The following is a 17,836-nucleotide window of genomic DNA, read 5'->3' as shown; positions in this document are numbered from 1 at the left end:
CTCATTATGGCACTCCATGGTAACAAGGAATGGATTAAAAGCCACTGGAAAAAAGTTCAGCAGACTTTATTAAGCCTGCATGAATCTGTTCACTAAAACCCCTAAATTACTGATGACTGTTGCTTGAATCTAGACATTGACTATATCTTCATCAAGAATTAGCACTATTAATTCCAAGATGTCATGAAAAATTATTTTTGTGTCATTGGTCCAATTAATAGAACAAAAATTATAAGGGAAAAATATTTTGTCATTTACCTGCTCCCCTGGGGATATTATATCAGCTATGGACCAGGATCCCCCACTTGTAGGCTGACTTAGATGGTCTCTAACCCAGGGACAGAAGGTGGAGATTGGGGAGCTACTTACTCCTAAAACATGTCATATGTTCCCACTCAGAGTTTCTCCTGGCAGATCTCTAAACAAGCTCATATATGGATTTCCACAAATATGGATAACAAGATTTCTAACTTCAATACATTTAACATATTGAATATATATTAGGAGATCAACTTTGATTTCACACCACAAAAAATACAAAAAAATGCAATAGACTCTTATGAGCACATAAACATGTATAAAACAGACATAAAAACATGATACAAAATATATGAACTATCCTCAGAAGTAAGGAAAACTTGGGGTTACCAGTAAGGTAATGCCCTAATAGTACAGTGAGAACCTTCCCTCCTACAGGGTTTTAGACTGTCCTTTCTAGATTTCACTTGAGGAGTGATTAATCTTTAATTTTAGGATTGAGGAAATAAGATCGAGAGCTTAGATAATTTGTCCTTTGTCACATAGTTAATCAGAGATAGAATCAGAATACTGAAGGCAAATACACTTTGGGATGCAGATAAGTAAGCTCCTTGTACTGTTGAAAAAGTTCCCTGCAAAAAAGTAACAGTGGCAAGTTCCCACATCATGACTTTGGTCCCTTTTGCTGGAGCCATAAGGTAACATGGGCAATCCTTTTCTAAGAGGCACACTATTCAGGAAATCTCTCTCTGTCTCTCTGTTTCTGTCTCTGTCTCTCTCTGTCTCTCTCTGTCTCTCTCTCTGTCTCTGTCTCTCTCTGTCTCTGTCTCTCTCTCTCTGTCTCTCTCTCTCTCTGTCTCTCTCTCTCTCTCTCTCTCTCTCTCTCTCTGTCTCTTTCTCTCTCTCTCTCTCTGTCTCTCTGTCTGTCTCTCTCTCTGTGTCTGTCTCTCTCTCTGTGTGTGTGCATTTTCTCTATCTCTGTCTCTGTTTCTCTACAAATGAAAAGCTTAAGGTCTAAATAGAGTAAATGACTTGCCCAAGTTACAACTAACTAACTAACTTTAATTTAGACAGGATTTGAATCCAATACTTTGACTCCAAAGCATTCTCACCTAACGCACAGGCCAAAATTATGTAAATGATATTCTACATCCTATCACATGTTTGTGGGTCAATTAATTGATTAAAAATTTCAATGCACAATTTTTTTACTTAAGTTTTTAACTTAAAAATTTTGTGAGCATTTTTTGCTCTATTCCCAACACAAAGAAAGTGATCTACTCATTACCCACAAAAATTATTCCATCTTCATACTCCATCCTCCAATAATAGCATACTGTCTTATTTCTCCCACCTCAATGATATTGAACCCTCTATGTGCCAGGAACCAAATTTCTTACCCTAACACCAGCCAGCCAGGAATGTACTCACTAAACACATTTGCCATTTTATTTCTTTTCTCTCTTTTTTTTTTTTTTTTTTTTTTGGCTGAGGCAGTTGGGGTTAAGTGCCTTGCCCAGGGTCACACAGCTAGGAAGTGTTAAGTGTCTGAGGCCAGATTTGAACTTAGGTCCTCTTGACTTTAGGACTTTTGCTCTATTCACTGCACTACCTAGCTGCCCTGCCATTTTCATGGAATATATCTAACACAAAGTTCAAATGGAATAAGGATTCCCTATTAGTGATAAGGTCAGCAAATTCTATTGGTAGGATTTTCTGGGCATTTCCCACTGGTTGTCCACCATGCTTGGTGTTCTCCTCCTCATCTTGATTCCTGGCTTTCCTTTAAGTCTCAGCTAAAAAAATAATTCTGCAAAAAGTTGTTGTTTTTTGTTTTGTTTTGTTTTCTGAAATCTCCCTCATCGCAGTGCCTTCCCTCTGTTGTTTATCTTCAATTTGTCTACCTATACACATATGCATTTATATACATATACATATATATATATATATATATATACACACACACACACACACACACACACACATTTATATATATATATATAAATGTGTGTGTGTGTGTGTGTGTGTATCATGGGGAATTACTTTGGTAACTACTTGGAAGATGTATTGGCGTAGAGAGAGACTTGAGGCATATGAATCATTTAAGAAGCAAAAGTCAATGAAGTCCTGAACTAAGAGGATAACTATGAGGGTTTTACAAATTATACTACTACCGTGTTTCCCCGATAATAAGACACTGTCTTATTATTTTTTGGGGACTAAAAAACACCAGAGGGCTTATTTTCAGGGGAGGGCTTATTTTAATGAACATTGACAGCAATTTTAATAAACAGGTAAATGTGAACAAAAATTTTTTTACCTTTATTCAATAATGATCATGTCATCTTCTTCAACAACATCGTCATAAGTATCCATACCCTGAATTCCAGCCTGGATGTCTTGCGCCAGCAAGCAAATCACCAGGGAAGAAGAGGATGACGCGCTCACTGCTGCAGCTCTGATTGGATGCAGCTCGGAGCGCGACGTGCGTTTCACCCGGGAGGGGAGGGCGGCGCTGCTTACTGAAGGTACCGCTACGCAGCATATAGCGCAGGGGATCACCATGATGACCGTTTTCATAGTAAGTTCGATAGGGCTTATTTTCGGGGGAGGGCTTATTTTAGTGGAATATTAAAGAGTATGTGGGTGTCTTATTTTCAGGATAGGTCTTATTATCGGGGAAACACGGTAGTATATTCCCAAGCAATCAAAGAGAGAAAAACAATCTCTATGTAAAAATATTTATAATAGTATTTTTTGTTGTAGCAAAGAATTGGAAATAAAGTGACCATCAGCTGGGGAAGGGCTGAAAAAATTACATGACACAAATGTAATGGAATATTATTGTATTATAAGAAATAACTAATAGTATGGATTTAGAGAAATGAGGGAAGACTTCTATTTTAAATGATGCAAAAGAAGTGAATTGAATCAAGACAATAATTTACACAATAACCATAATAATGTAAACGAAAGCCTTCAGAACTCTGAAAAGTCAAGAGTTGAGAAGACTTTTTAAGTACAAGAGATAGATTGATGAGACATGCTGCCCATTCCTTGCAGAAAAGTGATAGATAAGGTCTTACATTTTTAAACCTATATAATATGTTGACTTATTTTATTTGACTCTGTTTCTTAAAAATGGAGGGATTCTGAGAAAGGAAATGTTGGCAAGAACTGGGGGATGGGGCCAGTAGTGATGAGAAAGAAGACGAAGAGGAGGAAAAAGGGAAGGAAACAATTAAGAAATAAAAGAAGAAGGAAGGAAGGAAACAAATGAGAAAGGAAGGAAGAAAGGAAAGAAAAAAGGAAGGAAGAAGGAAGGAAGGGAAGGAGGGAGGGAAGGAGGGGGAGAGAAGGGAAGAAAGGAAGAAAGAAAGAAAAAAAGAAGAAAAGAGAGAAGGAAAGAAAGAAGGAACTTTTACAAATAAACAAAGAAGACAACAGATATAGTCTACAAGTGACACAGACAAGCAGGGGTGTTTTGTCAAGATCATGTGAAGTTTACACATAAAACCAAAACTGTATGTAAACATAAATTCATAGTTTTATACACAATAATATTTCCTGTTCTAGATGATATGTTCATATTTATTGATGTTTAAGTTTATAATTTTTAATCTAAAAAATAATTAAAGACTATGTACCTGCCTCATAAAAATCTGAGAATGCAGGAATAGAATCTACAATGATAAAAACAAGGTCCTTTCAGGCCATAGTGAGGTGAGCTGGTTTGCCTTCAGCTGTCCTAATATATAGCTGAATTTTCTATGGAGATTCTGCTGCAGAGTTCTGTTGAGGTTGACTGCAGCTTTAATTAATGGGTTGGTATTGCCTCAGCATTTTAGAAACTTTATGTGATACTGACCCAGCTGGTGGACTTTGTCTTTTTCCTGTTAGCTTTAACATTTTCCCTACTTATCTGATTTCTAAGATAGTTTGTTCACTTCCTGCTTGCCTTTTCACTCTTAACATATTAAAACCTAGTCCCAGCTTCCTCAGCAAACTCAGGTCTGCTGTTTACTTTATCTAATCCTTACCTGATGGTTGACCATCACCTTGTCTACTATCAAGTGCTAAGTCCCACCATTAATAGCTTTGGCCCGGCCTTTCCAACACTGATGAACGTGATCATTATCCCTTGAAGACCTGTCCTGTTAACTCATTGCATTTCTCCTCAGAGTGGGAAATAAGAATTAAAAGAGCCCAAATGACATTAACATCAATTCTGATATGGTTAAAATTGTGTTCATTTCAGTCTTACAGTTATCCTGATTTCATTTTCCTGAAAGATATTTCTCCTTTTTCACTTATCATATTGGATCAAGGGTGTTTGGGTCCAAATGATGTACTTCTACCATTATTGATGGTGAAAATACATTATATAAATATTGATAAGCAAGGAACATAGAGTTTATCTAACCTGGCTAGAGATAATAAAGTACGGAGATCAAGGTTAACTGCCTAAGTTAGTAGTAGAACTTGTTCTAGCATCTAGGACTTCAGACTACCTAAATAAAGCTCTTCCTACTCTGTCACACAGGCTAGACTACCTCAAATCTCTTCTCACTCCAATCTATTCTCCATTCAGCCATTAAAGTGATTTTACTATAGCACAGGTATGATCATATCTCTTTCTCCTCCTGTCCCCATTTGACAAGCTCCAGTAGCTTCTTATTGCCTGCAGGAACAAATGTAAAATTCTCTGCTTAACATTCAAAAAATTCCTTATGATCTAACCCCCATCCTACTTTCCTAATTTTTTTATGCCATACACTCCAAAACAATACATAATATTCAATCTGGGAACCCAGTCCTAGATTATTCTGGGAATGACACACTACATCTTTTGGTTCTGGGCAATCTTTGCCTGTCCCCCCATGTCTAGAATGCTCTCCCTCCTCTACTGCTGACATCTTTAGGTTCCTTCCAGTCCCAATAAAAATCCCACCTTCTATCAGAAGCCCTCTCTAACCCTTCTTAATTTCATTATCTTCCTTCTTTTAATTATATTCTATTCACCCTGGATATAGTGGACTTTGTATATATTGATTTGCATGTTTATTTCCCCCCCACCCCAATAAGTTTCTCAATGGCAAGGACTGTCTTTTGCTTCTTTTTTGGTATTAGTAGTGCTTAGTACAGTGCCTGACAAATTATAGATACTTAATACATGTTTATTGATTGATTGATTCCAAGAAAATAATTATTCCATTTGGCAGGTGGAGATCACACAGAGATTAAGACAGGAACTACGATAATAGAATAAGTGGTTTGCTTGGCATTAGAATCCTAATTATACAATTCCCATGACAGTGCTTTGTTTTATTTTGTTTTCTTTTAGCCTATGCAGCCCCATAATTCTACATTAGGTACTGGGTTACTATTATGCCACTTGCCTATATGGCACTCTTTCTCCTCCACTTTTTGGAATTTATGTTAGTTAAGTTTTTGCAGGAAATAGTGATAAAACTAAGATCAAAAAACACTTATCAAGTGCTTATTATGTGCCAGGTACTGTGCTAAGTGCTGGGAATGCAAATGAGGAAAAGAAAGATACTCCTTACCCTCAAGGAGCTTACAGTCTACTGGGAGAAGATATACAAAAGGAACTTGAAAAATGGGGGAGGAGGAAAAGGAGAGAGGAGTAAAAGATATAACAATAGTGCAGCAGGGGAGAGATAAAGAATTGACTGACTTTATGAACTTCTAAGCTCTTGTTAAATATAGATTTGGAAGAAATTTTTGGCTCCAAATAGAGAGGCAGAGGCAACTGAGGATCCTGATGTGGTGTGAGTACCAAAGCGGGCAAAATCTCTGTGATGATGGATGCTTGGTAATATGCTTTTTGGCACTGCATGTGGGTGATGAGTGGAGGGGTATAGGAATGAGAAGGAAAGAAAGAGAGGGCAGAATAAAGTTATTCCAATTGTACACAATGCCTTCACATTCACTATTCATCTCCTAATTCTAGCTTGATATGATGATGATGATGATGATGATGATGATGACTGATACTGATAGTTAATTCTAATTAGTCCATGCTCCAACTGTACAAAGTCAGGTGATTCTAATGTGATTGCCTCGTGACTGGTCATTTTTTGTCACTTAAATTAGAGTAAATTTCACCTTTTTGAATGTATTTCTTTCATTTCTTTAAACTTAACCATATTGCTCAATATATTTTGACTATCATCTTTCCATATTCACATTCATATCAAAGTTACTGAATCTAAAAATATTCTGACTAAATTTATTGCATATTGTCAATTGCATCATATCATTTCTATCTCTATATCCTCTACAGTAGATGTTGTTATATAAGCTGAAATTATCTTTATGGTTCCCTTTTTGCTTATGTTTTTCATAAGCATTGCAAAAAGCATCCCCCCAAATTATATCTCTTCCTATTTGACTCACCCTTTGTTTTGCCATCCCACTAGCTGCCTTGCTTTGCCTGGATGAGAATGACTCGATCCTGGAGCCAACTCAATGTCTGTATAGAAACTTTTAAGAATAAGGACTTGCAAAATATATAGAGAACTGACCATAATTTATAAGAAACCGAACCATTCTCCAATTGATAAATGGTCAAAGGATATGAACAGACAATTCTCAGAGGAAGAAATTGAAACTATATCCACTCACATGAAAGAGTGTTCCAAATCACTACTGATCAGAGAAATGCAAATTAAGACCACTCTGAGATACCACTACACACCTGTCAGATTGGCTAAGATGACAGGAACAAATAATGATGAATGTTGGAGGGGATGTGGGGAAACTGGGACACTAATACATTGCTGGTGGAGTTGTGAAAGAATCCAGCCATTCTGGAGAGCAATCTGGAATTATGCCCAAAAAGTTATCAAACTGTGCATACCCTTTGACCTAGCAGCGCTACTACTGGGATTATATCCCAAAGAAATACTAAAGAGCGGAAAGAGACATATATGTGCCAAAATGTTTGTGGCAGCTCTTTTTGTTGTAGCTAGAAACTGGAAGATGAATGGATGTCCATCAGTTGGAGAATGGTTGGGTAAATTGTGGTATATGAAGGTTATGGAATATTATTGCTCGGTAAGAAATGACCAGCAGGAGGAATATAGAGAGGCCTGGAGAGACTTAAATCAACTGATGCTGAGTGAAATGAGCAGAACCAGAAGATCACTGTACACTTCAACAACAATACTGTATGAGGATGTATTCTGATGGAAGTGGAAATCTTCAACATAAAGAAGAGCCAACTCACTTCCAGTTGATCAATGATGGACAGAGGTAGCTACACCCAGAGAAAGAACACTGGGAGGGGAATGTAAATTATTAGCACTAATATCTGTCTGCCCAGGTTGCATGTACCTTCGGATTCTAATGTTTATTGTGCAACAAGAAAATGATATTCACACACATGTATTGTACCTAGACTATATTGTAACACATGTAAAATGTATGGTATTGCCTGTCATCGGGGGGGAGGGAATAGAGGGAGGGGGAGTAATTTGGAAAAATGAATACAAGGGATAATATTATAAAATATATATATATATATAATAAAAAAAAAGAACAAGGACTTGGAAGAAGCTAATGAGCATATTTGACTACCTTTATAATGTTCCTTCAATAATAATAGGTTCTAACAAGAAAGAAATTTCTGCTCACCTTTCTATCTCTTTTGTTTGTTTATCTTATACACACTCATTGGTCAGAGTTAGTCTCACATACAATTCTATGACACATACACACACTGCATTAAGACTTTGATATATATATATAAATATACACAAATGTATTCTACATGTTGTCTCTTCTGATAAAATTTAAGTTCTTTATTATTTGAAGGAAAAAAAGACTTTTTTTTCTTTTTACTTTTAGTTCCTAGGACATTAAGTACAAAATAAGTGCTTAATGGATAATAATGAATGGAAAAGCATTTATTAAGTGTTTGTTAGGTGTCCAGAGACACTCCTTACACACAAGCAAGCAAGACAGTTATTTATTATCCTTAATAAGCTTACTACATTCTAATAGAGGAAGGAAACCCATAAGGTAGTGATGTCTAGAAAAGAAGGTTTTGGACAGGAAAATCAGAGTGAATGGTGATTGAAGGCATAGAACTACACTGATCGATATAACCTTACCAGGACTGGAGGGATGGCAGTATGGATATGATCACTGTCCTCAGAACTAGAGTTGAGAAACAAAAGGGTAGAAGAGAGAATACGGGCATAGATTCATGACTTATGAAGATGGGGATGATGTGGTAGGTCTGAGAGTACAGGATAAAGTGAATGTATTCTTCCAAGTCAGAGCATTAATTCACTTTATGGTCACAGGATGGGATTTTCAATTCCCTATGAAGGAGAAAGGGAGGCTGGTATGGAGATGACCAAGAACTGATCATCTTCATGTGATCCATGATTGTTGATTGATAGACTGATTAATTCTGAAGCTCATATTATAAGAAAAGATACTAGAAACTGAGATCTCTTCTTGAGTTGAACAGCAATTCAAATTCTATGTCAGAGAGCACAACTCCAAAGGGCTGACTGTTGTTGGAATGCCAAATGTATGTTTGCTAAAAGGATTATTTATGGCCAGAATATCCAAGGCAAATACTGACATGGTCAGAAGAGAAGAAGATCAAGATCTCTGAAGAATTTTGGAATAGATTGTAAGACATGGAAGACACTGACACAAGACTGCCTAGCATGGTACATACACCCACATCAAAGAAGATGCTGTGAGCAAAGCAGAATTGCAACAGCTCAAAAGAAAAAGGACATTTGCAATTTTAAAGACATGTCCATTCCAAATGTTCAAATAGATTATTTGTATCCGAACCATGAAAGAGCCCTCCAAATTCATATTGGTCTAACCTCCCACATTTGGGTGTATGTACCTTGATCCCAATATGATGATGTCTTTTTGGTCCTCTTCAAGCACAAAAGACAACCAATCAATATTATGAGGACTGAAATATAGAGCTTGTAGAGAGGAATAGAGTTGAAAATACACGTCAGCACTGTGTCATAGAGGCCCTCCAATAATTGCTTAAGAGTATAAACACAGTTCAATAAAAAAGAGTGAGGCATTGGACTTTTCAGATATGATTAGGTCTATGTATAAAGGCAATCTGGAAGAAATTTTCATTAGTCAACAAGCATTTATTGAGTACCTGCTATATGCTAGACACTGGGAATAGAAAGGAAGGCTAAAATGTACTGATGCTCAAGGAATTTACATTCTAATGGGGAGAAAATGTGAACATCTAGACACAGAATGGATATAGTTAATCTCAGAAGGAAGCCAATGACATCAGGAAGGGAGATCAGTTAAGAATCTGCAACCATTTTACTATCAAAGAGCATGAAACCTCCATATTCTGATATTAAGTTAACCATATTAACCATGAGGACAGCATCATCCTCGGTAGTGGAAAGTACAGTGTATAAATCAGGATACTTGGATTTGAATCCCACCTGGGTCACTTGTTAGCTATGAGATTTTGAGCAAATCATTTCAGGATGGAGTAGGGAATCCCTAAAGTCCTTTTAGTTACTTGCATTATTTAATTTTATGACGATAGATATTTTTCCTCTACTATCCACACCTCGAGTTCTATCCTGTGGGTATCTGCGGCTCAGCATTGCCTTGTACCTAGCTACAGATGACCACAATCAGAGGTCAGGACCAAATCCCTGTGCAGCTGCTCGGGAATGAGTCACCCTGACCAAATCGAAGTTGCTGCTGATGGTAACTTCAGACAGGAGCTGATGCAACTTCCCAGCTCTCAATCAGCGCTCACCCGGGGACAGGAGCCCCCAGGGAAGCTCATGACGTCAAGGCCACACAGACTTCCTTTGTCTGGGATTATTGTAGCTGACTTTTACTGTCCTTCTTTGGGGCTTAATGGAACATTATCGGCAAGGAGATTGTACTGTCTCTGTTTACACACACCTCCATCAGGAAAGGTTATCAGCCTCCTTCATCAGGTTTCCTAGGAAGGAAGGATTAAAAGAGCAGCAGCTCAGGTACCTGAAAACCTGGACCACAAAGCTCGAAAAGCATCTCTCATCAGCAACGGAGAGCTCTCCAAAAGGTCTTAGTTCCATTTTAGGAACACTTTTCTGCCAAATCTACAACTCAAATGCACAGTGACCTTCTTTTCATTCTGCCCTACACAGGCTTCATTTCTGATTTGTAGCCTAACAAAAGGAAGCCAGAAAGAAGGCATTCAGGGAGGCGCAGTCAAGGAGTTATTCATTATGGTCACGTCAGAGATTTAAAGCAGAGGCCACTTGAGCCTCTGTGGTCATTCCCCTTCCCTCATTTTACAAAAGGGGAAACTGAGGCTCAGAGAACTTTTTTAAATGACTTACCCCCAAATATCTAGTTATTAAATGTCAGAGGCAAGACAGGTTCTCTGACTCCAGAACTAACAGCCTTTATTAAGATTACCAAGACAAACTATTTTTATACTTTCTTAAATAGAGATATAGATTGATCAAATGATTATGAAAAACAACTTGCAATAATTACACTAAATTGTCACATCTTTTACCCAGAGATCATTCTGTAAAGCATATATCCCTTGGAGGACAGTGACAGAAAAGGCCATACACATAGGATATTCCTAACAGCACTTTTATAATAGCAAATTCTGGAAACAAATCCAAAATGGGAAATGGCTAAACAAATTGTGGTGCACAGAAATAAAAGAATATTTTTGTACACTAAGAAATTATAAACATCAAAAAAAATTTTAAATGGAGAAACTAATAACTGAGGCAAAACAAAATAAATAGGACCAGGAAAACAATACATACCTTTGATTACAGAAATGTAAACAAAAAAGAATTAATAAAATGAAGCTAAATATTGTGCAATTGTAATGACTAAGTATGGCCCTATGGCAATAAACAAAAAGAAAATATTCCTCCCTCCTTTCATTGAAGAGGTGGGGATTATAGTATGAAATGTTGCATATGCCATTAGTCACAAAGTATTGGTTGATTTTGTTCAACATTATGTTTTTCTAATTAAGGAATATTCCATGTGTAGGAAAGACAGAGGAGAATATTTAGAAATAAATGTTATTTACAAGTAAAAAATTCAATAGAAATTAAAAGAAATCATAATAATTTTAAAGACTATTCCAACTCTCAAGTGTACCTAAATCATGGATTTGGTTTGGCAGCTATGACATCCTTCTACAGGTGCACAGAAATAAAGATCTAACAGAAGAACTTGAGCAGTGCACCATTTTTAGATTAAGACAAATGAAAAGGCTGAGAGATAGAGTTTCTAAGTAATTAATAATCAATTTATTAATTAAGCTAACTGACAATAAATTGATGGTCAGCGTTATCTCTGGTAACCAAAAAGAAAACCATGGAGATTCTTGAATGCTTAAATATCTTTGGAAAAAGAGGGGCATTTGTTAGGTGAAAATCAATCCTGAATGATGAACAATTAGTGAGGGAATGGACATATTAATGAGGAGATAGACAAAAAGTCTTTTAACTCTTTCTATGGAGAATATGACTTAATCATCAGCCACCTCCAGCAATCTGGACAAAGGAATCTATTTCTACCCAAACCATTCTGGTTTGTTTTCTCCTTCATTAGCTGGATTATCCTAGATTACAGCTTCTTAAAATATGGCTTATGTCCACATATGGAGTCTCATAACTGAATGTGGTGGTTGTGAAATTATGATTTATCCTCAGAGAATATTTGATTAGTATACCTATTTTATATGCCTATATGTCTGGGGTCACATAAAATTTTCTCTGGCAAAAAGGGGTTGTAAATGGAAAAAAGTTTCAAAAGCCCTGCCCTCGCCCACAATGGGGGCACTTCAAGGGTATAGATTTACTTCCTAAGGGAAAGCATTCACCATGATTAGATTCTGTTTGGTAGATCTTCTAGCTGGGTGGGGCCCTATCCAAGATTACAGAGCTTGTATCCAGAGAATATGGGCAATCCCATCTATCAGCAATGTCCTATAGAGACACTGACTGATTCTACATGGATAGAAAGGAAAAGCTTTAATCATAATTTAATAATTGTATATTAATATAATAGAAAAATAATTATATCTCAAAATGAAGAGAAAAAACAAAATGTCTATAACAAGCCTCTCTAAGAAAATGCTTTGTGGCTGAAAGTGAAATATTTTAGTGTCAATGATTATAATAGAGAAAATCCAAAAAACAAACCTTTGCTGGTTTTGTTCTTATTTTTAAAGAAGGAAGCCATTTGTATGGATATTTAAAAGCATTAAGTTGGTTCTAATTTGTCTGTTTTAGATTAAGGGCATTCTATTGTGAGTTTAATGATAACCATTATACTTAATCAACATTATGTCATGACATTGATATAAACAAAAATCATCATGGTATTGTCATTTACTCTTTGTCTCATGCAAGAGTAAGCCAAAAGTGATTGCCACTCATTATTAACATTATTATTCATGACTCTTCCATGATTGCAACCCTCTACAAAGACCCAAAGGAAAAAAAAAAGTATTTGTAGTTTTGTTAAGGAATATGAGGAGGGAAATGATATGATAATTATTTTGTAAGGAAATAAAAAAAAAACTACTAACAATTTTTAATCATAAATTTCACTGATAGATTTAACAATATAAATTTTATTCAAAGACCCTCTGATTACAAGTTACAAAAGAGGGGGGCAAACCTTTTCTCTCCTGGAGCAAGTCATAGCAAATTCAAGGCACACTATGGGTTTTAATGTATTTGCTCAAAACCCCTAACAATATTTTAATTTTTATTAGTCAGCCAGAGAATGCAATTAATTCAAATCAAAAGCATTTCATGAGATAGCATAGTAAGCAATGAAACATTTATTCCATAAACCAGGGACACATTCTGTAAGAAACATAGGTTTGTGTGTATGTATGTGTATATTTAAGCAGTTAGACTGCTAATACTTTCAGATGATATCACTCTGCTGCTTCTGTGAGATCAGCTCTCTGCTCATCATGAGTGGGAGGCAGTTTCCATCAGGCTGTTGTTTTGGGGGGTTCAGGCTTAGCCCTTGATTCCGGCAGGGTGTCTTCTCATGGGGTCACTGCCACAATAGCCATGTTGTCCCTTCTGATAACTGCCGGGCCTGGTTCTGAAGGGGAACAAAGTTCTATAGCTCAACTTACAGAAGTTTTTTTGGGCACAGATGGAAAAGTGGAGGACAGGGAAGGTCTACAAGACGAACGGCGTTATCTGCCATTTTGTCACCTCTGTTATAGTTTAAGCTTTCAGTTACCCAAACTTTGTTTAAAAAAGCAGAGCCTTTTTCCATCATCAGACGAGGGGAAAACCATAAGGTTTGTCAGTTTTCAGAACTGTGGCTGCCATAGGCACTTCATCTCTTAAAGTAAGAACTTCCATTCTCCTTAAAACACAAAATGGTCCTTAGCTAAGGATTTTTACCCACAGCTTCCTATGAACCAAGACCAAAGTTCTTCTCCTAAGTCTCTCTCTGACTTAGAGTCAGAAAGTTCTTATAACTTCTTACTTAATTTCCTTATGGGAACTTTATGTGCCATTTCGGTAAGGTTCTGTAGAAAATGGGGGTGGAGAGGAAATGGAATAATTAAGTTCCTACTTTGTACCTGGCTAAGCATTTTATGCACTTAGAGTCAGAAAGTTCTTATAACTTCTTACTTAATTTCTTTATGGAAATCTTATATGCTATTTCAGTAGGGATCTGTAGAAAGTGGGTGAATAGGGTAGGGGTCCCTACTTTGTACCTGGCTAAGCATTTTATGAATGTTATCTCATTTGATTCTCACAACAACTCTGGGAAATATATGCTATTATCCCATTTTACAGTTAAGGAAACTCAAGCAGAGGTCAAATGATTTGCCGGGAGACACATGATTACTAAGTGTTTAGGAACAGATTTGAGCTCAGGCCTTCCAGACTTCAGGCCTAGCACTCTAAGAATTTTACTACTCTGCCTCTGTTTATTTGCCTCTATCAAATAAGTTCCTCAGTTGTGCATCTGACCAGCCAAAGACATTTTAGTGGTTCCAAATATTTTGAATTTTCTGAACAAATAAAACTGATCAAGCAGAAAACTAAGCTCAGAGAGTCATTATTTTTGTCCTACCTGCCTCGAATTTCTGTTATATTTAGTTGGCAATGAGCCAACCTACAAAATATCAAGCCAGGGATGAAACAAAGAGATTTGTGTTCACTAAGGTGTCTGCCACTATCTTGGAAAACTTCCAGCACAGAGTTCAAATGGTAGAGGGGCTCCTTGGAGGCAGTGAGATTCTCCAGATGCTCTTGTTTGCAGATGACATTGCTTTGATTGTACCAAACCCCAGCTTTCTAAATGAGATCCGTAATCATTCAAAATAGTTTGGCCCCACTCTTCATACAGTAAAAACAAATGAATAAAGAATGCTTATTGTTGACATTATGATATGCAGCTGCATGGGAAGCCCATAGTACGGCACTCTCTCTCTGTCTCTCTCTGTCTCTCTTCCTTCTCTCTCTCTCCCTCCTTCCGTCTCTCTCTCTCTCTCTCTCTCTCTCTCTCTCTCTCTCTCTCTCTCTCTCTCTCTCTCTCTCTCTCTCCCTCTCTCTCTTTCTCTCTTTCTCCATCTATTCACTCATTCATCTATCTACCTGTTCATATGTCTATACAAATAAATTATTTAGAGCTGAATGGGACTGAAGAAGTCAATGATGTTCAACCTCTTTATTTTATAGATAAAAAACTGAAGTCCAAAAAGTTTAAAAAACTTGTCTAAGTTTATAAATCCAGTCAGTGATGGAACCAGGTCTAGAAATCAGGTCTCCTGACTCCCAGTTTAGTGTTCTTTCCACACTGCCCCCATCCCCATAAAGTACTTCATGTTTCCAAGTAGTTTTCTTCTTTCTTATTACACTTACAAGAATGTTTGCCTCTGAGATCTCTATGGCCATATTTTTTAAATTTTATAACAGTTTTTTTTATTTTTCCAAATATATGAAAAGATATTTTCAGCATTCACCTTTGCAAAACCTTGTACTCTCCCTTCTTCCTCTCTAAGACAGCAAGCAATGCAATATAGGTTAAATGTGTACAATTCTTCTAAATATATTTCCAAATTCATCATGCAAAAATCAGATCAATAGGTGAAAGATAAAAATAAACAACAACAACAACAAAAGGTGAATGCATTATGCTTTGATTCATATTCAATCTCCATAGTTCTTTATCTGGATTTGGATCAAGTCTATTTCAATTGTATAGTTCCATTTTGGAAGTGTACAAAAGTCACTAGACCCAGCTTAGTGAAAACCTAAGGTGAAGACAGATTGTGTTTTTTTTAAAAGTGAGATCTTAATTTAGAATAATTAGACAGTTGAAAGAACACTGACTTAGGAGCTAGGTTCCAATCCCTGCTCTGATCTAATTTCCAGTATGATCATGGCAAAGTTATTTATACTCATTTGGCCTTTGGAAAAGTAGAGGATTAATTAGATGTGATCTAAATCTGTGATTTTATGACTAAATTTCTTGAATGATTTGTATTGAAAACTAGTTCAAAAAAGAGTTATTTGAATGTGTTGAGCCATTGTCAGAATCATTGGAGTCAATGTCAAAGTTCCCAGAATGACTATTTTGAAGATCAACCAACACTCACTTGTAACTTTATGTAAAGAATTTGTCACAATTTTTTTATACTCACACATAATATAATGGCTTCTTTATTGTCTTCTGGTTATTTTAGGTCTTTTTGAAAGGATCCTAAATGGAATGATTATTTTTTGTGTGTAATTAGGGAATGAATTTACAGAGACTTTTATCAAACAAAATATCAGGGAAATGTCACTTTAGTCATTTGCTGTTTTGTTGATTTGATTTTGTGCCCTGTTCCTTTTATCAGGTGAAATCACAACAAAATTGGAAGACATAACAAAGAATTACTAGAACCCACTTTGCACAGTTAAATATCAACAAGACTGATATGACAAAAGAAACGCAAGAATTCTTTAAAATATATAGAATACTCAGGCTAACAAAATTCTATTAAAGATCTTATCTGACTAAAAAAGACTATTTGCAAGGGGAAAAATTTACCAAACCAAAAACTCTTGGATTTGATGCATTTACAAGACAATTTTACCAAATGTTGAAAAAACAGTATTAATACTATACAAATTATTCTCAAAAATTATGAACAACACTATCATAATCATTTTATGAGATAAATAGGAATATATAGGAATATACCTAAAACAGAAGAGAATGAATCACAGAACTATAGATCAGTACCACTAATCAATAGATTCAAAAATCTTAAATAAAATCCTGCCAAAGAAACTGCAGCAGCTTATTCAAGAATTCATTCATTATTACCAAGTTGGATTTATACCAAAAAAGAAGTAAAGTTCAGCATTAGGAAAACAGCATAATTAGCCACATTAAAAATGAAGACTTCCTTATCCAACCATTTTGGAGAGCAATTTGGAATTATGCCCAACGGGCTATAAAACTTTGCAAACCATTTGACCCAGTAATACCACCACTAGTTCTATAGCCCAAAGAGATTAAAGAAATAGGAAACTATCCTATATGAACATATATATTTATAGCAGCTTTTTTTGTCCTGGCAAATAAGTGGACATTGAAAGCATGATCACAAATTGGTTAATGGCTAAACAAGTTGTGATATATGATAGGGATGAAATACTATTGTGCTATAAAAATGATGAACTTTCAGAAAAACTTGAAAGCTATAAACTGTGCAAAGTGAAGTGAGCAGAACCAGGAAAGCATTGTATAGAATAATAACAATATTATGATGATGATCAATGGTGAACAATTCAGATATTTTCAGTAATACAATGATCCAAGAAAATTTCTAAAGGATTTATGATGAAAAAATGCTATTGACCTCCAAAGAAAGCACTGATAGATTCTGAATGCAGATCAAAGGATACTTTTTAACTTTCTTTATTTTTTTTGGATGGGGAGAGTTATGTTCTCCTTTGCAAAATGACTAATATGGAAATATGTTTTGCTTGACTGCATATATATAATCTATGTCAAAGTGCTTGTCTTCTCAAGTAAGAAGAGGAGAGGGATGGAAGGAAGGAATTTGTAGTTCAAAAGATATAAGGAAATGTTAAATATTTTATAGGTAACTGAAAAAAATAAAACATTCTTTAAAATGAAAATGTTCAAAATGACATGATTATCTCAATATATGTCAAAAAGTCTTTTACAAACACACTTGTTTATGCTAAAAATTATACAAAGTATAGAAATAGATGAATATTTTAATATTATAAAATTATCTATCAAAACCCAAAAGCACATATTGTTGTTTGTTCTTTATTTCAACGTGGACCAATGGCATAATGAAGGGATGTCTTAAGTTGATTGTAAATTGGACCATTGCACAAAGTTCTCAGCCTCATTCTATCTTTCAGAGTCATCAAGTCGAGTGGTAAGGAAAAAGTCTGGTGATGGCTCAGGGAAGATGACCTCAGCATCCCTGATGGCTGACCAAGCTCCAACCACTTCACAGAGCCTGCTTAAGTCATCTTAATGG

Source organism: Sminthopsis crassicaudata, chromosome 4, assembly GCF_048593235.1.
Source record: "Sminthopsis crassicaudata isolate SCR6 chromosome 4, ASM4859323v1, whole genome shotgun sequence".
Lineage (NCBI taxonomy): Eukaryota > Metazoa > Chordata > Mammalia > Dasyuromorphia > Dasyuridae > Sminthopsis > Sminthopsis crassicaudata.
The sequence above is the reverse complement of the archived record's forward strand: the minus strand, read 5'-3'. Positions refer to the sequence as shown.